The sequence below is a fragment of the Mustela nivalis genome (assembly GCF_964662115.1).
Source record: "Mustela nivalis genome assembly, chromosome: 7".
NCBI lineage: Eukaryota > Metazoa > Chordata > Mammalia > Carnivora > Mustelidae > Mustela > Mustela nivalis.
In genome coordinates this window covers 114676387-114701674 of record NC_139026.1, presented here as the reverse complement: position 1 = coordinate 114701674, position 25288 = coordinate 114676387, and the positions used below count along the sequence as shown (strand labels likewise).

At 37.1% G+C, this 25288-nt stretch overlaps 1 pseudogene across 1 annotated transcript; it reads left to right on the top strand.

Annotated features, from left to right (window-relative positions):
* The first annotated feature begins 1139 nt into the window (after positions 1-1139).
* On the top strand, positions 1140-2591 carry LOC309868407 (transforming protein RhoA pseudogene; annotated as a pseudogene). The gene has a single exon. The product of its transcript is annotated as a transforming protein RhoA pseudogene (transcript).
* The last annotated feature ends 22697 nt before the right edge of the window (positions 2592-25288 follow it).

Here is a 25288-nt window from a genome sequence, read left to right as displayed (position 1 = left end):
CACTATTGGGTATTTACCCTAAAGATGCAAACGTAGTGATCCAAAGGGGCACGTGTACTCGAATGTTTATAGCAGCAATGTCCACAATAGCCAAACTATGGAAAATACCTAGATGTCCATCAACAGATGAATGGATCAAGAAGATGTGGTATATATACACAATGGAATACTATGCAGCCATCAAAAGAAATGAAATCTTGCCATTTGCAACAACATGGATGGAACTAGAGCGTATCATGCTTAGCGAAATAAGTCAAGCAGAGAAAGACAACTATCATATGATCTCCCTGATATGAGGAAGTGGTGATGCAACATGGAGGCTTAAGTGGGTAGGAGAAGAATAAATGAAACAAGATGGGATTGGGAGGGAGACAAACCATAAGTGACTCTTAATCTCACAAAACAAACTGAGGGTTGCTGTGGGGAGGGGGTTTGGGAGAAGGGGGTGGGATTATGGACATTGGGGAGGGTATGTGCATTGGTGAGTGCTGTGAAGTGTGTAAACCTGGTGATTCACAGCCCTGTACCCCTGGGGATAAAAATATATGTTTATAAAAAATAAAAAAAAATTAAAAAAAAAAGTACACACATATTTAAATAAGAGACTTATTTTTATCATGTTCATACTTAAGTAAGACAAAATAAATTTCACATTCTACATTAAAAGAAAAGATAAAAGAAATTCTGGAGAACTTCTGGGGAAAACGACAAAGTTGGAGGATCCTAAACTTACCTCATCAACTAGATAACACTCTCAGCAGAATAAACACCCAAGAAAAGAACTCAGACTGGCTGAAAAAACCCACAACTTAATGTAACTTTAAGAGGTGACACTTAAGAGTAGGAAGGGCAATGACTTCTTGGAAAGCAAAGCCCCATGGCTCTAACCACTGGAGAAAGGGAGTCATGGATATGAAGAAGAGCCAGAAACATTGAAGTATATCAGGAAGCCTATAAAGGGAAGAGAAATGCCCATAGCATTTGTTTTTGAAAATCAGAGGGGCTGAATTTCATGAGTGCGTATAACTAGTAGGACTTAAAATTGGAACATTAAAATCAGTGGGTCCCCCCCTCGCTCGCTCGCGCTCCCTGCTCCCCGCCTGCCGCCCACCACCCGCCGCCCGCAGTCCTCCATGGGTTCTCTCATTAGTGTGTTGCAGTCTCCTTAGCCACCCGCCCATCTCCGAGCTTGCGACTAGCGGACAGGCATCCTCAGCCCAGAGAGACGGGACTGCGAGTCGTCGCCTAAGTGCCTTTCATCTGAGAAGTTCAAGGCACTTGTAGAACTTCTGCCACACAGACCGTGGGTCTTGCAGCACATTTGTAAGCATGGCTGTCATCCAGAAGAAACTGGTGATTATTGGTGATGGAGCCTGTGGCAAGACTTGTTTGCTCATCGTCTTTAGCAAGGACCAGTTCCCAGAGGTGTATGTACCCACAGTGTTTGAGAACTATGTGGCAGATATGGAAGTTGATGGAAAGCCGGTAGAGTTGGCTTTGTGGGATACAGCTGGGCAGGAAGATTATGACTGCTTGAGGCCTCTCTCCTATCCGGACACTGATGTTATACTGATGTGTTTCTCCATTGACAGCCCTGATAGTTTAGAAAATATCCCAGAAAAAAATGGACCCCGGAAGTCAAGCACTTCTGTCCCAACGTGCCCATCATCCTGGTTGGGAACAAGAAGGATCTTCGGAATGATGAGCACACAAAGCGGGAGCTAGCCAAGATGAAGCAGGAGCCGGTGAAACCTGAAGAAGGCAGAGATATGGCAAACAGGATCGGCGCTTTTGGGTACATGAAGTGTTCTGCAAACACCAAAGATGGAGTGAGGGAGGTTTTTGAAATAGCCACGAGAGCTGCTCTGCAAGCCAGAAATGGGAAGAAAAAATCTGGGTGCCTTGTCTTGTGAAACCCTGCTGCAAGCACAGCCCTCATGCAGTTAATTTTGAAGTGCTGTTTATTAATCTTAGTGTATGATTACTGGCCTTTTTCATTTATCTATAATTTACCTAAGATTACAAATCAGAAGTCATCTTGCTACCAGTATTTAGAAGCCAACCATGATTATTAATGATGTCTAACCCACCTGACCACCGGGGTCCTTCTGACACCGCTCTAACAGCCCTCCTCTGCACTCCCACCTGACACACCAGGCGCTAATTCAAGGAATTTCTTAACTTCTTGCTTCTTTCTAGAAAAAGAAACAGTTGGTAACTTTTGTTAATTAGGCTGTAACTACTTTATAACTAACATGTCCTGCCTGTCATCTGTCAGCTGCAAGATACTATAGTGAGTCCCTACTTCAGAGCTTTACTCCTTAACAGATTTTATTGGCATAACTCTGTGATGGGCATCCAGTTTTTTGAAAATGCTCATCCAGAAAGGCCCAAGTCTATGCAGCTGTGGCAGAGTTACAGTTCTGTGGTTTCATGTTAGTTACTTTATAGTTACTGTGTAATTAGTGCCACTTAATGTATGTTACCAAAAAATAAATATATCTACTGCAGACTAGATGTAGTATTTTTTGTATAATTGGATTTCCTAATACTAATATTTGTCATCCCTGCAGAAAGTGTATTGGTTTTTTTTTTTTTTAAAGAAAGTGTATTTGAAAATAAAGTCAGATTGAAAATTCATTTTTAAAATTCCCATTTTGTCAGTTTCTCTGATAAAAGATGGCCCATATCACCTGTTCTCGGTCCCACATATCCAGTACCCCCTCCCCAGAGCTGGGCTAAATAAATAGGAATTTGGTTTCATGCCTGAGGCACTTAGACACTTCAGCAGGTGGCATGACTTGTCTCACCTGGACTGCAGGGTCTGGCTCTAGTTCACAGTGCTCCTTTTCCTCACTGTATCCAGGTTCCCTCCCAAAGGAGCTGTCCGTTCTGTTGAGTGGCACTCACTCTCCTCTCCAGCTGACTAAACTTTTTTTCTGTACCAGTTAATTTTTCCAACTACTAATAGAATAAAGGCAGTTTTCTAAAAAAAAAAAAAAAAAAAAAAAAAAAAATCAGTGGGTCCCACTCCAAGAGAGCCCAGAAGGAAATTTTCTCTGAGCCTCTGCCCTTAAAGAGATAGCACAGCAAAGAGACTGCAGAGATAATTGGTAGCAACAGTTTGAAAGACAGCTGGGGCTTATGGGAGGGTGAGTTAAAATCTCAGAATTACCTGAGGGACTTCTCTGGGAACAAAGATGTTAGGACCTATTCCCCTCTCCTGTCCCTCATCATAAAAACAGCCATTTTCAGGAGCCAGTGTGCCACCTGCAATCACTACCTAACTTGCTTTCACAGCACTCAGCCTATCCAGCTAGACCTGACTCAGTTCTGGTGTTGCAGAACTCTTCCTTCAAAAAACTGGGCAGACCTTGACAACATTGTCTCCTGATCTCCCATGGAGGATGCATGCACCTTATGCATGCAGATAAAACTGCACCCCAAGCCCACTTTCACTGTGAAGAATGGCCAAAGTTGACCTCAGTCTCAGTAGCAGGCACATGTCCCCCGTAGAAGAGGACCAGCACCATCAAGTTAAAAGTACATGACCCATGCACTACTTTCAAGAGCAAGAGACATGGTAGACTTTCCTTAACACACAGAAACAGAGAGCTAGGCAAATTGAGAAGACAGAATAATATGTCAAAAATGAAAAAAAAAAGGGCAAACCACAGCAAGAGACCTAAGGAAAATGACATTAAGTAACATGCCTCATAGAGAATTTAAAATAATGATCATAAAGATACTGACTGGACTTGAGAATAGAGTGGTGGAAACCAGTGACACCGGTAACAGAGTTAAAAAAGAACCAATTAGAGATGAAGAACACAATAAGGGAAATTATGATCACCCTTGATGGAATAAATAACAGACTGGAAGAAGCTGAGGAACAAATTAGTGACAGAGTAATGGAATATAAACTAGATGAACTAATAAGAGGAAGAAGAATTATACAAAATGATAATAGACTTTGGTAACTCAATGATCCATCAAGAATAATAATATTCACATTGTAAGGAACCCAGAAAGAGAAGAAAAGGAAAAAAGGGGGCAGAAAATTTATTGAAGAAATAATAACTGAACATTTCCATAGTCTGGAGAAGGAAAGAGATATCCAAATCCAAGAGGCACAGAAATCCCCCAAGAAAATCAACCTAAGAAGGTCTACACCAACGCACATAGTAGTCAAAGTGGCAAAAAAAATGATAAGGAAAAAAAATTAGAATCAGCATGCAGGAATAAGACAGTTACATATGAGGAAAACCCCAAAAGGGTTTCAGAGGATTTTTCAGCAGCAAGTTTGCAAGCCAGAAGAGAGTGGATTAAAAATTCAAAGTGCTGAAAGAAAAAAATCTACAGCCAAAACTACTCTGTCTAGTAAGGCTGTCTTTCACAATAGAAGGAAAGATTTTTTTCAGAAAAAGAAAAACTAAAGGAGTTCATGATCACTAAACAAGTTGTACAAGAATAATTTAAGGGGATTCTTTGAGAAGAAAGGAAAGGCCATAAGTAAGATTAAAAAGAGGGAAATACAAAGGCACTTAAAAAAAAATACTTCTGGGATGCCTGGATGTCTCAGTTGGTTAAACATCTAGTTTTGGCTCAAGTCATGATCTCATGATCCTGGAATCAAGTCACACATTGGGTTTCTTGCTCAGTAGGGAGTCTGCTTCTTCCTCTGCCTGCACTCCCCTTACTTGTGTTTGATTTACCTCTCTCTTTCTTCCTGACAAAGAAATAAAATCTTAAAAAATAAAAAAATTAAATATTTCAGTGAGAATCAGACAAGGGATTCACAAAATAAAGAATGTAAAATATGACACCATATATTAAAAAGGTGTGATGGGCAGAAGAGAAGTAAGAATGGGTTTGAGGGGCATCTGAGTGGATCAATGGGTTAAAGCCTCTGACTTCAGCTCAGGCCATGATCCCAGGGTCCTGGGATCGAACCCCTCATCAGGCTCTCTGCTCATTGGGGAGTCTTCTTCCTCCTCTCAGCCTCTCTGCCTACTTGTGATCATTGTCTGTCAAATAAATAAATAAAGTCTTTAAAAAATTTATAAGGTAAGAATATTATCATAAGGAACACTGCAAAAAGTTGTGAAAATACTTCAAGTAATAGCAATACTACTATGATTGCAAAACCTTTCTAAATGGCTAATTTAAAAATTAAAAAAATCATTTAAATGCGTGAGTTTTACATTTGTTGAGAACTATGTTTCATTATTGTAAGTCACCCTTCATTTTCAGTGTGGGAGATCTCTGATGCAAATGCAAAACCTAGAGCTTTTTAAAGAGTGATGTTCATGCCGCTAATAAACATAAAACAATATGAATGGGCCATAGATTTTCTTAGAAACCACTTAGACTTCACTTAATCTCAATACCTTGTCTACCTGCAAGTATGACATACCTTCTCTTACTCTTCCTATTTGCCTGGAGTGAGTCACCTGACATCTTTTGTTTCTATGGAGTAACACATATTTTTAAGGAACTGGTCTCCTCACCAACTAAAATCTAAAGTTTTTCTCTTCTTGTATCTTCACATACCAACATATGGTCATGAGTTCGAGTTCACATGGCTTTGATTGTATTATAGAAGGTATTGGATGGGGGTAAGTTGGAAGAAGTAATCTGCATGTAATTCATTCAGTAATGAAAACTGTAGGGAGCCTAACAGACATGAAGGACAAGAAAAAAGCATTCCCTGTATTACAGGGTTTGTCTCCACTAATTCACCATTACTTTACTTCATTGATGATAAAGAAATAAAATATTAAAAAGTGAGGTGGTTTTTTTGTTTGTTTGTTTGTTTTTACTTCCCCACTGTTAACCCCAATTCTAAAAAAAAAAAAAGTGTTTTTTTTGGTGGGACACAAACTAGGAAAATTGAGAGTTCCCAACCATTCTCATTAAATATTGCTGCTTCTTTTCTGGCCGTTTCATCGTCATACTTCCCACAATCACTTTTCCATAGAACACAAAGAAAATCAGTGTTTTATTAAATCTCAGTGTCTTTTCTTCCCCAAAAATATAACAATGGAGTCCATGCAAATGATTTATTTTAGTCTCTAATACATGTAATCATTTTCTATACACAGGAGAAGAAAACCTTTCATTCAACACTCTTTTGAGTGAGTTGTGACGGAAGAGATGAGAAGGAATATTTGAAAGAAAGGGTTCATATTCCAATCTATTCTATATTTTTATTATTATATGTTCCATTTCATGGTTAAATTGTAATTAGTTTAGATCATTATAAATCAAGTTATATTCTAAAGATAGAAATTATATTGACCTTTCCATTCATCATAATAGACATGTATGTTTATTTTATTTCTTTTAAAGCAGATTTATTTGTCATATTTGCTTTTTAGGAAAAAAAATTGAACTTTTTATTAATTTATAGTCATGAAAGATCAATGTGGAGTTTTCAATTTCCTTACTACTGAAGTAATTTCTAAATCTCTGATACTGGTGATTCATAATCATTTACTTAATACAAATTGGGAAATATTTTCTCATATATTATAATATTTTGATATTTTAAAATAAAAATGAGTTTATCCCTTTAAAATATTTTACACTTTGTAAAATTCTTAATTTATTTATTTTATTTTAATTTCCAGTTCAGGTTTGAGGAATCATCCAATAAGTAACATAATAACTATTTACCTCTGACTAGCTGGCTTCAAATACTACAGTACTCATCACAGAAAGTGAATGTAATGACATTTTCTAGATATTATTTTATCACATCACATACTTCATAATCTAACACAATTTCTGCTTTCTGCACCCCAGCTTGTTGGAATAAATGTCACCAAGTGTCAGGATAAAAGTTCATTTTAAAATGTTACTGATTGCAACATACAGTGAATTACAGTTAGAGGAAGTGGAGGAACAATGCTTTGTGAAGAGTACTTGGAAGTAAAACTGGGTGAAACCCTATGATTTTGCACAGGTGTTCTGCTAGCTCGTAAGAAAGAGAAAGGACCAGACCTAAAATATGTATCTTGATCCTACAAGAAACTATTCACTAGAAACTGTATATTGAAACATTATTAAATATCTAATCTGTGCTGGGCAATGTTCTTGGCACTGGCAATTAAGAAATGAAAACACATAATCTCTAAGAAACATGAAGAGAGTAAGAAACAAAAGCCAAGAGAGAAGAAATTAACAAAGACAAGGGAGTGGTCATCTCTATGAGTAATGTGGAAACATCGAGTCGGATAAGAATCAAGAATTGAATGTGGGATTTGAAACTAGGAAGCAGTTTTAGTACAGTAGTCAGAAGGGAACTTAGAAAAATATATGGGAAACCCCTAAAAATAAAAACACAAAACATACCAATAGAAAAATTAACAACAGTATAAATAGGCAAGTTTACAGATGAAACCCAAAATACCCATTTTAAAATGAAACCAGATTCAACCTCAGCAACTAAGGGCATGCAGATGAAAATAATGAAATACCACATGTATGTAGTAGTTGAGGGGGTTTGTGTCTGACAACTGATGCTGGGAAGACATGGAGAGCTAAAAATTCTCCTAACTGTACTAGCAGAAGCATAAATTGTTATAATCTGAAAACGAATTTAACACTGCCTGGAAATGTTCAAAATGTGTCTTATCCCAATGACCCAGCAATTTCTCTGCTAGTTATAATCCCTACAGAAATTATTGCATGAATACACCTGTACACATGCATTAAGATATTCACCGAAACATTGTAATGACACACATAGGGCAACAGTCTCTGGGATATAAACACACTGTCACTGCCAAATCCTGCTCCCAAACTCAATAAGACAGACACCAGCAATTTGACAAATTTTTATGTTTTAGATTGATTTATTTACAATGGAAATTTTTGCCTTATATGGGAGTGTGGTTATGTCTTTTTGGTTTTCAACTTCTATATTTTATTCATTGTTGCTTTTTTTTGGCTAATCAAATTTATTTATCTATTTAGGTTTATTTTATTTTATTATTTTATTTTATTTTATTTTATTTTTTCAGTGTTCGAAGATTCATTATTTATGCACCACACCAAGTTCTCCAATACACGCCCTCCTTAATACCCACCACCACACTCGCCAAGCCCCCAAACTCCCTTCCAAAACCCTGTTTGTTTCTCAGGGTTCCACAGTCTCTCATGCTTCATCTCCCCCTCTGTTTTACCCCAATTCACTTTTACTTTCCTTCTCTCATGGCCTCCATGTTATTCCTTAGGCTCCACAAGTAAGTGAAACCATATGATCATTGGCTTTCTCTGCTAGACTTATTTCACTCAGCATTATCTCCTTCAGTCCCATCCATGTTGATACAAAAGGTGGGTATTCATCCTTTATGATGGAGATGTAATATTCCATTGTGTGTGTGTATGTGTATGGTATATGATATATATATATATGTATATATATATGGTATGGTATATATGGTGTGTATATATATATACACACGCTTGGGTGGCTATGTATTTCACCCTTAGGACTGTCTTTGCCATACCGCAGAGGTTTTGGAGGAATGTGTCTTCATTCTCATTGGTTTCCATGAATTGTTTAAGTTCTTCTTTGATTTCCTGGCTGATCCAAACATTCTTGAGCAGGATGGTCTTCAGCTTCCAAGTATTTGAATTCCTTCCAAACTTTTTCTTGTGGTTGAGTTCCAGTTTCAGAGCAAATTCTCAAAGTCTGAGAATATGCAAGGAATAATCTCAATCTTCTGGTATCAATTGAGGGTTGATTTGTTACCCAGTATGTGGTCTATTCTGTCTACTCAGTATATATATATGGTATATAAGAAGATATGGTATATATATATATATATATATATATATATATATATATATATAAAATCTTCTTTATCCATTCATCTCTTGAAGGACATCTTGGCTCTTTCCACAGTTTGGCTATTGTCGACATTGCTGCTGTGAACATTGGGGTACATAGGGTCCTTCTTTTCACTGCATCTGAATCTTTGAAATAAATATTTATTAGTTCAATTCGATTAGTTCAAAAGCCATCATAGGATGGCTTTATTTTTAATTTTTTGAGGAATCTCCACACTGTTTTCCAAAGTTATTGCACTAACTTGCATTCCTACCACCAGTGTAAGAGGGTTCCCCTTTATCCACATCCTCTCCAGTACATGTTGTTTACCGTCCTGTTAATTTTGGCCATTCTAACTTGTGTAACATGCTATCTTATTTAATGTGGTTTTGATTTCAATCTCACTGATGGCTAATGATAATGAACATTTTTTCATGTATCTCGTAGACATTTGAATGTGTTCTTTGGAGAAGTGTCTGTTCATGTATTCTGACCATTTGTTGACTTGATTGTTTTTTGGGTGTTGAGTTTGAGAAGTTCTTTATAGAACTTGGATATAAGCCCTTTGTCTGTAGTGTCATTTGTAAATATCTTCTCAGATTCCATGGCTTTCCTCTTTATTTTGTTGATTGTTTTCTTTGCTGTGCAGAAGTTTTTGATCTTGATGAAGTCCCAGAAGTTCATTTCTGCTTTTGTAACCCTTGCCTTTAGAGACATGTTTTTTTGTTGTTGTTGTTGTTTGTTTGTTTTTTTAACTTTTATTTATTTGTCAGAGAGAGAGTGAGTGAGAGCGAGCACAGGCAGACAGAGTGGAAGGAAGAGTCAGAGGGAGAAGCAGGCTCCCTGCAGAGCAAGGAGCCCGATGTGGGACTCGATCCCAGGACGCTGGGATCATGACCTGAGCCGAAGGCAGCTGCTTAACCAACTGAGCCACCCAGGCGTCCCTAGAGACATGTTTTGAAAGAGGTTGCTGTGGCCAATGTCAACAAGATTACTATGTTCTCCTCTATGATTTTGATAGATTCCTGCCTTACCTTGAGGTATTTTATCTACTTCAAGTTTATCTTTGTGTATGGTGTAAGAGAATGGTCTAGTTTCATTCTTCTACACATAGCTGTCCAATTTTCCCAGCACAGTTTATTGAAGAGACTCTTTTCCACTGGATATTTTTTCATGCTTTGTTGAAGACTATTTGACCATATCTGGACTATCTGCTCTGTTCCATTAGTCTATGCATCTATTTCTGTGCCAATACCATGCTGTCTTGGTGATCACAGCTTTGTAATGCATCTTGATATCAGGCAATGTGATTCCCCCAGCTTTGTTTTCCTTTTTCAACATTTCCTTGGTGATTCAGGGTGTTTTCTGGTTCCAGAAAAATTTTAGGGTGATTTGTTCCAGCACTTTGAAAAATGCTGTTCATATTTTGATGCTGTGGCATTGAAAGTATAGATTGTTCTGGGCAGCACACACATTTTTTTTAATTTTTAATTTTTTTTATTTTTTATAAACATATAATATATTTTTATCCCGAGGGGTACAGGATTGTGAATCACCAGGTTTACACACTTCACAGCACTCACCAAAGCACATACCACCTCCAATTTTTAAAATTAAAAAAATTTTTTTTTAATTTATTTTCAGCGTAACAGTATTCATTGTTTTTGCATCACACCCAGTACTCCATGCAATCCATGCCCTCTATAATACTCACCACCTGGTTCCTCCAACCTCCCACTCCCCACCCCTTCAAAGCCCTCAGATTGTTTTTCAGAATCCATAGTATCTCATGGTTCACCTCTCCTTCCAATTTCCCTCAACTCCCTTCTCCTCTCTAATTCCCCTTGTCCTCCATGCTTTCTGTTATGCTCCACAAATAAGTGAAACCATATGATAATTGACTCTCTCTGCTTGACTTATTTCACTCAGCATAATCTCTTCCAGTCCTGTCCATGTTGCTACAAAAGTTGGGTATTCATCCTTTCTGATGGAGGCATAATACTCCATAGTATATATGGACCACATCTTCCTTATCCATTTTTCCATTCAGCACACACATTTTAACAATATTTATTCTTCCAATCCACAAGCATGGAATATTTTTCCATCATTTTGTGTTTTCTTCAGTTTCTTTTATAAGTGTTCTATGGTTTCTAGAGTATAGAGACTTTATCTCTGTGGTCAGGTTTATTCCAAGGTATTTTATGGTTTTTGGTGCTGTTGCAAATGGAATGTATTCTCTAATTTCTCTTTCTACAGTTTCATTGTCACTGTATAAGAAAGCAAATGATTTATGTGTATCAATATTGTTTGCTTCCACATTACTGGATTACTGTATGAGTTCTAGTAGTTTGGGATGGAGTCTTTTGGGTTTTCCATATTAAGTATTATGTCGTCAGAGAGAAACAGTTTGACACCTTCTTTGCCAATTTGAATAACTTTCATTTCTTTATGTTGTCTGATTGCTCTTGCTAGGACTTCTAGTACTATGCTGAGAGGGGGCATCCTTCTTATGTTCCTGATTTCAAAGAGAAGACTGCTTTTGCCCACTGAGAATGACATTTGCTCTGGGTTGTTCATAGATAGATTTTATGAAGTTGAAGAATGTTCCCTCTATCCCTATATTTTGAAGCATTTTAATCAGAAATGGATGCTATATCTTGTCAAATGCTTTTTCTGCATCAATTGAAAGGACTATGTGGTTCTTCTTTCTTCTATTATTGATGTGTTCTATCACATTGATTGACCTGCAAATGTCAAACTACCCTTGCATCCCAGGGATAAATCCCACCTGGTCATGGTGGGATAGTCTTTTTAAGGTACTGTTGGATCCTGTTAGCTTGGATTTCTTTGAGAATATTGCATCTATATTCATCAGGAATACTGGTCTGAAATTCTCCTTTCTGAGCGTGTCTTTGCCTGGGGAGGGGATCAGGGTAATGCTGTCTTCATAGGGTCTAGAAGTTTTCCTTCTCTTTCTATTTTTTGAAAGAGCTTCAGGAAAATAGATATTATTTCTTCCTTGAATGTTTGGTAAAATTTCCCCAGAGAATCTGTCAGGACCTGGGCTCTTGCTTTTTGGGAGGTTTTTTTTTTTTTAATTTTATTAATTTTTTATTTTTTATAAACATATATTTTTATCCCCAGGGGTACAGGTCTGTGAATCACCAGGTTTACACACTTCACAGCACTCACCAAAGCACATACCCTCCCCAATGTCCATAATCCCATCCCCTTCTCCCCAACCCCCTCCCCACAGCAACCCTCAGTTTGTTTTGTGAGATTAAGAATCACTTATGGTTTGTCTCCTTCCCAATCCCATCTTGTTTCATTTATTCTTCTCCTACCCACTTAAGCCCCCATGTTGCATCACCACTTCCTCATATCAGGGAGATCATATGATAGTTGTCTTTCTCTGCTTGACTTATTTCGCTAAGCATGATATGCTCTAGTTCCATCCATATTGTCGCAAATGGCAAGATTTCATTTCTTTTGATGGCTGCATAGTATTCCATTGTGTATATATACCACAACTTCTGCTTCAATCTCGTTACTAGACATCGGTCTATTCAGGTGGTCAATTTCTTCCTGTTTTAGTCTTGGAAGTTTATAGGTTTCCAGGAATGCATCCATTTCTTCTAGGTTGCTTAACTTATCAGCATATAGCTGATGGTAATAAATTCTAATGATTGTTTCTATTTCCTTGGTGTTAATCATGATCTCTCTGTTTCCATTCATAATTTTATTAATTTGGGTCCTCTCTCTTTTCTTTTGGATTAGTTTGGCCAGTGGCTCATCGGAGTTATTGATTCTTTCAAAGAACTGGCTTCGAGTTTTACTGATGTGTTCCCCTGTGTCTAGTTTCTAACTCAATGATCTCTGCTCTAACCTTGATTATTTCCTTTATTGTGCATTTGTTGACTTAATTTGTTGCTGACTGTCCAGTTCTTTAAGGTGTAAAGAGAGCTGGTGCAATCTGGATTTTCCAATTTTTTTGAGTGAGGCTTGAGTGGCTATGTCTTTGCCATACCACAGAGGTTTTGGAGGAATGTGTCTTCATTCTCATTGGTTTCCATGAATTGCTTAAGTTCTTCTTTGATTTCCTGGCTGATCCAAACATTCTTGAGCAGGATGGTCTTCAGCTTCCAAGTATTGAATTCCTTCCAAACTTTTTCTTGTGGTTGAGTTCCAGTTTCAGAGCAAATTCTCAAAGTCTGAGAATATGCAAGGAATAATCTCAATCTTCTGGTATCAACTGAAGGTTGATTTGTTACCCAGTATGTGGTCTATTCTGGAGAAAGTTCCATGAGTGCTTGAGAACAATGAGTATTCTGTTGTTTTAGGGTGGAATGTTCTGTATATATCTATGAGGTCCATGTGGTCCAATGTGTCATTCAAAGCTCTTGTTTCTTTATTGATTTCTGCTGTTTTTTTTTTTTTTTTTTTTTTTTTTTGCTGAGAGTGGCATGTTAAGATCCCCTACAATTAATGTATTCATATCAATATGACTCTTTATTTTGGTTAACAGTTGGCTTATGTCATTGTCTACTTCCATGTTGGGAGCATAAATATTTACAATTGTTAAATCTTCTTGGTAGATAGACCCTTTCAGAATGATATAGTGTCTTTCTGTATCTCTGACTACATTCTTTAGCTTAAAATCTAATTTATCTGATATGAGATTCACTACCCCAGAATTCTTTTGAAGTCCATTGGTGTGAAAGATGGTTTTCCATCATTCATGGAATTCATTTTCCATCTTTCATGGAATTCATTTTCCATCTGGATGTAGCTATTAATTCAAATGCACCTCTTGTAGACAGCATATGGACGGGTCCTGTTGTTTTATCCTGTCTGCAGCCCTCTGACATTTTATGGAGGCATTTAGGGCATTCCCAATGATTATTGAAAAATAAGTTTTATTTGCAGCATTTTTCCTGAGAAGTCTTTGTTTCTATACCTTGTCTCTGTAAATTTCTGTTCTGTGTCACTCTTGAACTCTTTCTTTTTTTTTTTTTTATAGAACTCCTCCTAATATTTTTTGTAGTGCCAGCTTGGTGGTCACAACCTCCTATACCTTGCCAGTCTTAGATGCTCTTTATCTCTTCATCCATTTTGAATGTCAGCCTTGCTGGATAAAGTATTGTTGGATGCACATTCTTCTCATTTAGTGCCGTGAATATGTCTTGCCAGCCCTTTCTGACTTGCCAGATTTCTGTGGATAGTCTGATGTCATTCTGATGGATCTTCCTCTGTGCATAAGGAATCTCTTCCCCTTAGCTGCCCTTATGGCCTCTTGTCTAAAATTATGATTCGTGAATTTTACAATTAAGTGTCTAGAGGTCTTCACAGTCTCATTGATCTTGGGGGTGTTTTTTCTTTCTCTAGGAATGAACACTTGTTCCATTCTCCAGACTAAATTAATTTTCATCCAGAATTTGTTCCAGTATATCATCTAATCTTCTCTCTTTATCCTTTTAGAGATCAAAATAATTCTGATGCTGAAACGTTTCATGGTGTCATTTATTTCCCTAATTTTGTTTTTATGGCTTCTAAGCTGTTTGTTCCAGGCCTCCTCCTGATCCTTCTTTTCTATCAGTTTGTCTTATAAATCACTAATTCTGTCTTTTGCCTCAGTTACCCTATCTGTTAGAGTTTTTAAATTAGATTGGATCTCATTGATAGCACTGGCTCTCACTGATAGCATTTTTTAGTATTGCCAGATCTAGCCCTCACTTCTGCCTTTAGAGTTGCTATGTTGCCACTAATTGTCTTCTACAATCTAGCCATTGCCTGGATAATTGATGGCCTGAATTCCCTTTCTGACATACGGTTTATGTCTATATTCAATAGCTCTGTGGCAGAGGGCACAGTCTCTGAATTATTCCTCTGTTGGGTGTTCCCCTTCCTAGTCATTTTGGTGAGAGTTGGTTGAGGGGATGTATAACTGAATATATCAACCACAATCCAGGCACGGTGCACCCTGCAAAGTTTCAGAGCAACCAGAAGTCACCACCAAAAAGAGAGAGAAAAAAAAAAAAAACCCAGCCAAAATAAGCCCCAATAGTAAGAATTATAAGGTATATAAATAAAAATGAACAAACAAAAAGAACAACAAAAGTAAAAGACAAGGAAAAAAAAAGAAAAAAGTAAAACCCAGCCAAAATGAACCTCAAGAATAATATTTATGTAGTACAAAACCAAAACAAATACACAGAAGCACTAACAGAAGAATAAGATGGGAAGATGGGTAGAAAACCTTGATGTGGGCGAGGAAGGTTATTTTGGTTCTTCCTGGGTGAATGTAGTTATCCTTGTTAAAGGACTCAACTTTCCACAGATACAAGGAAACTAAAACTGGTTTATATATAAGGATAATATTGAAAAGAAAGAAGGATTACCCTGAAGCTTATAACTATATGTATAAAAAAAAAAAAAGAAAGAAAAGGAAAGAAAAGGAAACACAGGTATATGTATGAAAAAAGTTCAAGTTAAAATTTTATTATGGAATATGTTGTATTAAACCTCTAGTTGTAATGGTAAGTATGTTAAAAAAAATTAAAAGAACGAGAATCGTGAGAATGAACTTTTAAAAAGGAAGGAAAGAAAGAAAATAAAGTTGTATCTATGAAATATACAGGCTTTGGGACAATACTGGGAGCTTAACATAGTGTTTTCCCCTAATGCTGGGGTTTTACATTTTTATGGGGAACCTGTGGTGGTTGTACTCTTGTTCTTTTGGCTTGTCTTCTCGGGGAGGGGCCCTCTGCATTGCTTTTCAATCAGTCCAGGTTGGGACTGCCCCCTATCAAGGGGTTTATCTCTGTCGAAACTGGTTTTTCAGGCTTTTGTTCTCTGGAAGTTTTTGTTCTTTGGTGGCTTTTTGAGGCTTTTTGGAGGTTAAGTGTGAAGCAAACTATCTACACCCAGGCCTCTGCCTCAGAGAGAAGACTCAGTCTATTCCCCTCTGGGTGGTCCAGAACACGCAGACTCCCCTTCTGCAAACTCCATTGAACACTGTAACACCCTAGAGGCGGTGTGCACCTCTAGCCACTGTCTCAGTGGCAACCTGAGGCTCCTGCTTGTCTCTGCACCCTTGTGCCACTAAAACCGTGAGTGATATTGGTCCAGGTGAGCCCAAACCTGGGTGGCTGCCATTCTTGGGAAAGCCATCTGGGGTCCACCCATGCCCACATCCAGTGCACTTGCCCCCAGCTGAGGTCATGGAAGGCTGCTGGCCAAAGGACCCCACACTAACACTGTGCCAGTTTCTCTCAGGTGCAGGCTGGATGCACTCAGACCCTACAGCCATGCTTGTCACAGAAGGCTGAGGGCCTAGAGACCACAGGCCACTACCCACATCAGGCTCTTTCATGTGTGGATGGGAGTGCACCCAGCCATGAGATGATGCAAGAAGTGCAAAGCCATGGGCTCAGGGAACATGGACTGGACTCCCTGCTGGGCTCTTTCTGGCATGGGTGGTCACTGGCAGTAACCATCTTGGGACTTTGGGCTTAGGCCTGTGCCCATAACTGCCTAATTCCACCAGTTGCACCATAGGTCTTTTGTTCTTTTAACCAGTCTCCAAGTTAATACTGGTCCCCAATCACAGGGCACTTCCCAATGGGTCAATTCTGGTGGCTCCCTTCCCCTTCTGTTTATCCTCCAATTTTAGTCTAAGCATTCACACTCCATGTTACCTCTCCACTGATGTCTTCCATCCCTGTAGAGATCCAGAAGTGTATAATCTCACATCTCAAGCTGATTTCATGGGTGTTCTGGTAGATATTTAGCTCACTTTAGGGGACCAGTTGAAACAGAGACAACTATTTTTCCACCATCTTACCCCTCCTCAGCCCATTGTTGCTATATTTTATCTTTACCAAAGATACTTTACCAAAGTACCAAAACTATATTTTAAATATATAGATTCACTCAAAAATTGGGTAAATGTCTCTGTGGACTAAAAATTTAATACAAAAATATAGTAGAAGGGGAGGTTGAAGATGCATATTCACTGTTATGTAGGTCCAGAAATAGGAAGACATGGCCTGAAATTCAGTTTTTGTGGGAATAAGTGATTGGGTGTGCCTCATATATCTTGTGAGTTCAAAATTTGGCTCACTGTGAAACTGGAGATCAAGGCAAATCATTCCAATGACAAATAGGGTTTAAAAGTTTGGCTGAGGCTGGGACCAGCAAAGACCTTGTCCCTAGTGTGGTGAAATAAAAAAGAAATATACACACATATATGCACACACATGCATATACACATGGACGGTCAGAATCAAGTCTAACATGACATGACTCTGTTCAGAGACTCAGAAGTGAAGAAAAGAATATCATCTTTGGGATATGTTGAACCCTTTACTGGGCTGAAATGTAGAGTTTATAATGGGCACAAACTGATGGTTTTAAATTAAAATGGGCATTATTATAATTTTATTTTTCTCTGAGTGACCTAGTCAGCCTGGGCTGCCATAACAGAGTATGATAAGCTGAGTGGCTTAAATGACAGAAATTTATGTTTCACAGTTTGGAATCTGGGAGTCTCTGTCTTCATGCCTTGTAAATAGTGGCTTTTTTACTGTGTCATCTCACAGGGGAGACAGAGAGCAGATTTTCTGGTGTCTCTTTACAAACACACTGATCCCATCAGACCAGGGCCCTACTATTATTACCTTGTATAATCTAATCACTTCCCAAAGGCCCTATCTCCAAATATCATTACATTGGGTGATAGGATATCAATATATGGTTATTAGATGGACACAAATATTCAGACCATAATGCTTGTTATGCTGATTTGATTTGATATCCCAATTCTACAAAACAGTGGAAAGTTAATTTCTTTTTTTTTAAGATTTTATTTATTTATTTGAGAGAGAGACAGTGAGAGAGAGCATGAGTGAGGAGAAGGTCAGAGGGAGAAGCAGACTCCCCATGGAGCAGGGAGCCTGATGTGGGACTCGATCCCAGGACTCCGGGATCATGACCTGAGCCGAAGGCAGTCGTCCAACCAACTGAGCCACCCAGGCGTCCCTGGAAAGTTAATTTCAATCAAAGTTAATTTCAATCAGTTTTAAGTAATCTCTGCCTTCTTATGGTATGTATCCCTTCATTCTCTATTCTGGGTCCAATTTCCAAGTACTTTCATAGTCCCAGAGCATTAGAGAAGTGAAGATCTCTCTCTCTCTCTCTCTCTCTCTCTCTCTTCTCTTCCCTCCCTTCAATCCCCATTCTGCTCAATAACACCTAAACTCCTTTTTACTACACATCATAATATGGTTATACCCCATTAATTTTAGATACAGAGAACTGTGCACTCCCCCAAGGCTTTTCTACTGCCTGTAGTTATCTCTGCACTACCACCGCTCTCAATATGTTTTGGGCTTCTTCAAATTCTATAAAGTTTGCCTCCACCCAGAGCCCATTCAGGGAATCAGATTATTTATCTCTTAGATTTTCTTGGAGCAGCTGTACAGTTTATAGAGGCTCAGCATAAAATGAAAATTCAGAGTCCTGTTTTTTAAAATTACTAGAAATTTCAAGACAGTAATAGCAAATCATTAAAATAAGTGTAGAGTACTTCTGAGAGCATGACCTTGTGCTATTTAATGCCTGTGAAGACAATCTTGATGTTTCTGTTGTTTCACTATACTCTCAATAATCCTACACACATGTACACACACACACACACCACTCAGTGTGATTCAACTTTGAGAAAGAGAACATGACTCAAGCTCAGGAAATTACTAGTGATGTGGGAAACAAAGGCAGGAAAAAAATATTAAATTTTCTTATATTCTAAAGTCCACTGACAAGTCCTTGAAACAGGCAGAGTGGCATTCCTTTGGGGACTCAACAGACACCATGTCGAAACTTTGCTAAGGGCAAGAGACAATCCTAGCCCACCCCCCCCCCCACCACCCTAATCCCGTAAGTCTACTTTAACATATAAAAATTTGTTTGTAAGCTTCCTTTTTCTCTAAACCCCCAAGACACATGTTGGTAATCATCTCCAAGTATATGGACTACTGATATGCATCTGAAGGATTTCAAGACTAAGGTTTTATTAGACCAATATACCAATATACCAATATACCAATAATGGGTAGCCCCCTCAAGGTCCTGGAAACCTTGCTTCCAACATTCCTTAGAGACTTATGCTATCTCTAATCCCCTCTCACATTGAGAGTATATAATGGGCCACTCCCCATTACCCTGATGCAGCTCTTTTTGCCCATGGTTCCTGTCCCTGTGCTTTAATAAAAATCATCTTTTTGCACTAACACCTCAAGAATTCTAATATCTCTCCACACCACTAGTAGTTAAATTACTCTTTCCCTCTCATTCCTGTATGTTGTCTCCTCAAATTAGGGACTCAATAGAGGAGGAGGATTTTACAGCAATTACAGGGAAGTTGGAAGACCTGCAATACTCTTCCAAAGTTTTTTCTGTTAAGTGTCTCCACAGCTATTTTAAATTAAGAGTTGAGATATTTTTAATTTATTTTTACCTCTTTATTTTGTTATTACTTCCCTGGATTAGAAATTTGAAAAGTGTTAGAGAATAAAGTCATGGGAGGCAAGCCACTACTGAAAGGAGTGCTTCAATTAATAACTCAAAATATATTTTGTTATATTTTCAAAACTATGAGGGAAGGTGGCATGAGATAAAAAGAAGGGGAAGGAAAATCTAGCAGACTTCTCATCTTTGCTTCAACATGTAAAGAGTGTGGAAGTCCTCCCTCTCATTTATATAACAGAAAAAAGAAAGTTAAGCAAACTGAATATAAACAACTATTCTTGGACCCATGAGAAAAATAAGGCACAAGACACACTGCCACATTGAAATATGAAGAGATAGGAGGATCCCAAAAGTCAAAGCTGAGATCTACTTACCTAGAGCAGAAGCTATTGGAGCCATTGGTAGAACTTTTTGAAAGGTCATTTTTAAAAATTGTTGGAGATTGTGTGGACTAGTTGGAGAGTAGAAAACTCTTGAAGTTACAGTTTTAACTGAGCCCCCACATTTACTCCCAAGCTCCTCTTGAGAAGACAGGAAATACTTCCTCTTGACCCTGACAGAAGAGAGGAAAGAGTAATCCTTGTGAAGTGCACCAGACTTCTCCATTACAAAGGCTTATCCTTTAAAGCTAGAGCTTCATTCTATTAGAGGGAAAGGAATTCTTTCTATCCCAGTCACCTCCAGCTATCCTAAAAACAAACCAAAACCAAAACAAAACAAAACAAAAAAGCAGCCAACAAACAAAAATGGGGATTCAGCTTCTGTGAAGATGCAATAGACATGTTTTCACATATTATTCCTGCTAAATATATCTATCAACTCTGGAAGGTGCATATAAAACAAATGTAAGGAGACTCTAAATATGAAGAAAAGAAGGCTGGTCAGCTAGGGAACTCAAGACACAGGGAATGACATGGTGGTGAATTCCTAGGTTTGCTTTTTTCCTCATATAATCAAGACTTGGACATGAAGGAGCTAGTAATATGGAAATGCCAAGAGGCACAACAACTGAAGCTCCAAAGGAAGCCTACTCTTAGCCAGAGGACCACAAAAGGGACAACATAATATGACAGGAAACCTTCAGATAATACTTCTTTATTCTCTGCAAACACTATAAAAACAAACAAACAAACAAGAAAAAAAAAAAAAACACATCTGGTCCCAACCCTAACCAAAAAAAGCCAAGTGGAGAGTCAATATTTTCAACTTTATTGAGTTGTGATGAGGTGCTCCAACATCCTTGACTTTGTAATATCAGAAAAGACCAAGTAGTGAGCCATGACATTCTTCCCCACCTGTTGGTAACAATCCCTCCTACATCATGATGTTTATGGAGACCACATAAGAAGCCTACACTTCTACCTCACCCAGCAGTGACAAGGCATTCTTTACCCTCTGTGATATATTGGTGTACGGAGTGGACCATAAGAGATTCGGGACATTTTCTATTGTCAAGTGGTACTGAAGCCAAACCCTCTGTCATGTGAATGGGGACAATATGGGAAGCTAAAACTCTCACAATTACCTACAAGGTAATGCAGGAAAGAACCCCCTATCCCCACCTCTGTGTGATGGTGTCTAAATGATGAACCTGAACTTCTACCTCCATGTGGAAGTAATGAAATGGTGACTTCCTTTACTCCTGAAAAGCTAGTATCCGAAAAATCCAATTAAAACAGGAAGTTTAAATAAAATACAGAGTCTTGTAAGACAAAATGTCCAGTCTTCAATATGAAATATGAACAAAAAAAAAAAGGAGAGTCAACAGATGTAAACATCAATATTACACATGTGATGAAACTACCTGATAAAGATTTTAAAGCAGTCATAATAGAAATACTTCAATAAGGAAATACACACATTTTAAAGAAATGAATAATCAAAAGGCCTCAGCAAAGAATAAGATACAAGAAGAACCAAAAAAAATTTAAAACTGAAAAATACAATTACCTAAAAGTTCAGTGAATGCAGCAGAATGAAAGGAATAGAGGAAAGAATCAGTGAAGTAGGAGAGAGAAATCTATGTTATCCTATATAAACAATGAAAAGAAAATCAAATTTTGTTTAAAAAATAAACAGAGCCTAAGGAAACTGTGGGACTATAAGAAAAGATATGAAATTCATGCTACTGAGGTTCCAAAAAGAGGAAAAGGAGGGTCTTAATGCACTTAAAAATACATACTTGAAAGAATAATGGCTGAAAACATCCTAGCTCTGGATAGATGCATAAATACATAGCCGAGTAGTCACCAAACAGGGTAAGCCCAAAGACATCTATATCTAAACACATCATACTTAAATTTTTAAACATTAAAGACATAGGGAAAATCTTGAAAACAGCAAAAGAGGAATTCTACCTTACCTATGAGAAAAAGCATTTTGAGTAATGGCAGATTTTTTTTTTTTTTTAATCAGAAACCACAGAGGATAGAAGGAAGTAACATATTTTCCAAATGCTAAAGGAAAGACCTGTTATCCTGGAATTCCTCATCCAAAAAAGATAATCTAGGAATGAAGGGGAAATGAAGGCATTCTCGGATTAAAAATAATAATAATAATAATAATAATAATAATTTGTCAATATAAGACCTACCCAAAATAGAAGAGTTGAGGGAAGTCCTCTTAAATACAATAAGCAAAGAAACCCTGGAATATCAAAGAGGAACTAAGAATGAACTATGCAAAATTATGGATAAATAATGAGGATTCTGGTTTCTAGTAACTAAATATATTTGTGATATTTCAGTCCTTATCATAGGCAATTACTTGGAAGGCCTCATGGAGTAAAGCATACCCCTTACCCTAGGCTTGGTGCACTGACACTGCACTTCTATTTCTAAAGAGAACTGAAATCAGGGAGTCAGTCTTCCATTGCTGGCCATGCTTTCAAACACATTTTCATTCCTGGCCTAGGCATCTTTATTTGTAGTTTCTTTTATCTAAGGCCATGGGAAGAAGTCTTCTTCAGAGGCCTATGTGAAGGCTTCTTATCAGAAGGAGGAGGGGGAAACTTAAAGACACTTTTCTCATCTTGGTACTCAGTACTAGCCCTTCCTCATCCCTGCCTGCAAACAGTCTCAGGGCCCATAAAATCACATTAAAATTTATTTGAGATAACCCCCATATCTCTGTGATCCACTTGACCCTCAAGTGCACCACTGAATAGGGGAAAATACACTTGGGGGAGATTTGGCGTGTTGTTTTAGACTCTTGCTTATACCTTCACAGTAAGTAAAGACCATTGAGACTTTTATTTTTTTCTCATTATTTTTAATGGCTACTTTGACATCTGACAGCTTAGCTGTCTCTGGCTCAGCTGGACTCCTGACAAATATAATAGACTGTCTTTCTTCACTTGACTATTCTAAATTATCTTGATCAAAGAAAGAATTCTTACACTTTCTGATATGTTTCTAAAATAAATGTGGAAGAAATATTTAAGACAGTTATAAACAGGGAAGGGCAAGTGATGTATAGTTTCTATATTTCATTTGAACTGGTAAAATGACAACAGAAAACTGTAATAAAAACAGATATATAATCTAAAAACTAAAGCAACTATTTTAAAGTGCTATATAGAGAAATACATTAAAAAAAACTATAGTCAAATCAAAAGATAATTCTAAAAAATGCACAAGTAACTTAGAGAAAGATAAAAAAAGAATCAAAGAAACAATAAACAGAACAGACAGAAGACAAAAAATAAAAGGGAAAACGTAAGTATTAAAATATCTTAATCACATTAAATATAAAAGGTCTAAATGTAGCAATTGAAAACATAATTTATCATAGTAGTTAAAAGATTAGGAGAACTAAAACAAAAAAAAAAAGGGGGGGGCAACTGCATGACTCAGTCAGTTAAGTGTCTGCCTTTGGCTCAGGTCATGATCCCAGAGTCCCTGCTCATTGGGGAGTCAGCTTTACCTTTACCCCTCACCCAGCTCATGCTCTCTCTCTCCCTCTCAAAAAAAATAAAACAAAACAAAAATGACTGAGCTATTTACTACCTACAAGACATTCAAATCAAATGTAATGATAAAGGAAGATAGAAAATAAAAGAATAGAAAAATATATATTATGCAGAAATTAATAGAAAATTCAAATTAGCTATATTAATATCAGATAAGATATTAATAAACTTACTAGAGATGAAATGGTCAATTTGCAAAGAAGACATAGCAATCTTAAATATGTATGCACCAAACAAAAAGGATAAAAAATATATGAAGCAAAAACTGATAGAACACAAAGGAAAAATAGACAAATCAATAATTATACTTGGAGGTTTCAACATCTTTTTTCCAATAATTGCTAAAATAGCTAGACAGAAAATCATCAAGAATTTATTAAAAGTCAATTCCATCAACAGACAGGATCTAATCAATGTTTACTGAATGCATTAAATAACAACAGAAGTACTCATGTGATATGTATTAAGATAAATCATGTCTAGGCCATAGGCAAACCTGAACAAATTTAAAATAATTGAAATTATGAAGGATGTTCTGTGAATGCAATGAAATAGAACTCAAAATTAAAAACAGAAAAAAAAATCTCCAAACACTTGGGAACTGAAAAGCACTTTGCTTAATAATAACTTTGTCAAATAGGAAACCTCAAGGAAAATAAAAATAAAAATGCAAGTTTAGAAAAACAGAATTATATGTTAGGAATCAGTCTACTTTATTTCAAGACTACTATGCATCTATAGTAATGAAGACTGTGTGTAATTGCTGGGAAGGATAGATACACAAATCAATGGAAAAAAATATAAAGAACCCAGAAATTGGCGCACCTGGGTGGCTCAGTAGGTTAATGACCCCAGAGTCCTGGGATCGAGCCCCACATCAGGCTCCCTGCTCAGGTGGAAGTCTTCTTCTCCCTCTGCTACTCCCCCTGCTTTTTATCTCCCTCTATCTCTGTCAAATAAAAAATCTTAAAAAAAAAAGTAAAGAACATAGACCTTCACATTGATAAGCCCAACTAATTTTTGACAAAGTTTGTAAAAAGCAATTCAATAAAGGAAAGAATCTTTTCAAAAATTGTGCTAGTGTAGTGGATATCTCTAGGCAAAAAGATGAACCTCATTTTAAGAGTCTCATGCTCTACCGACTGAGCTAGCCGGGCAGATGAACCTCATTTTAGTCTTGCACTTTATATAAAAATTAACTCAAAATGTATCATAGATTCAAATGTAAAATTATAGAATGCTTAGGAAAAATTACAGGATTAAATATTTAGGACATTGGATTAGGCTCTTAGACTTTTCACAAAAAGCATGTCCTAAAATAGAAAGGAAAAACTTTATAAATTGAATTTCATAAAATTAAAAATTTTGCTCTATGACAAAGATGTAAAGGCAAGCTGTGGAATGGGAGAAATTATTTGCAAACCACATATCAGTCACAGGACTAGTATCTTGATCTACAAAAATTTTCACAAATCAACAACAAAACAAATAAACAAAAACAAATTGAACACAGACATGAGATATGACAGGACATTTAACTGAAGAAGATAAAGATGAGAAACAAATACATGAGAAAATGTTTATTAATTGTGAGAGCAATACAAATTAAAATAGGATACCACTACATTTATAATTTATTTATAATTAAAATAAGATACCATTATATTTTATACCATATATATATATATATGTATATATATATATATACCATTATATTTTACAATATAAACCTATCAGGATGGCTAAAATTAAAAAATGACGGCAATACCATATGCTGACAAGGGTGCAGAGAACATGGATTATTATTCATACATTTCTGCAGAGAATTCAAAATGGTATAATCATTCTGGAAAAAATTTTAAGAAAGAAAGAGGAAAGCAAACAAAGCAGAGCAAAGAAAAGGGAATAAAAAAGAGGGGAGTGAGGAGAGAAGAGAAAAAGTTACAGGA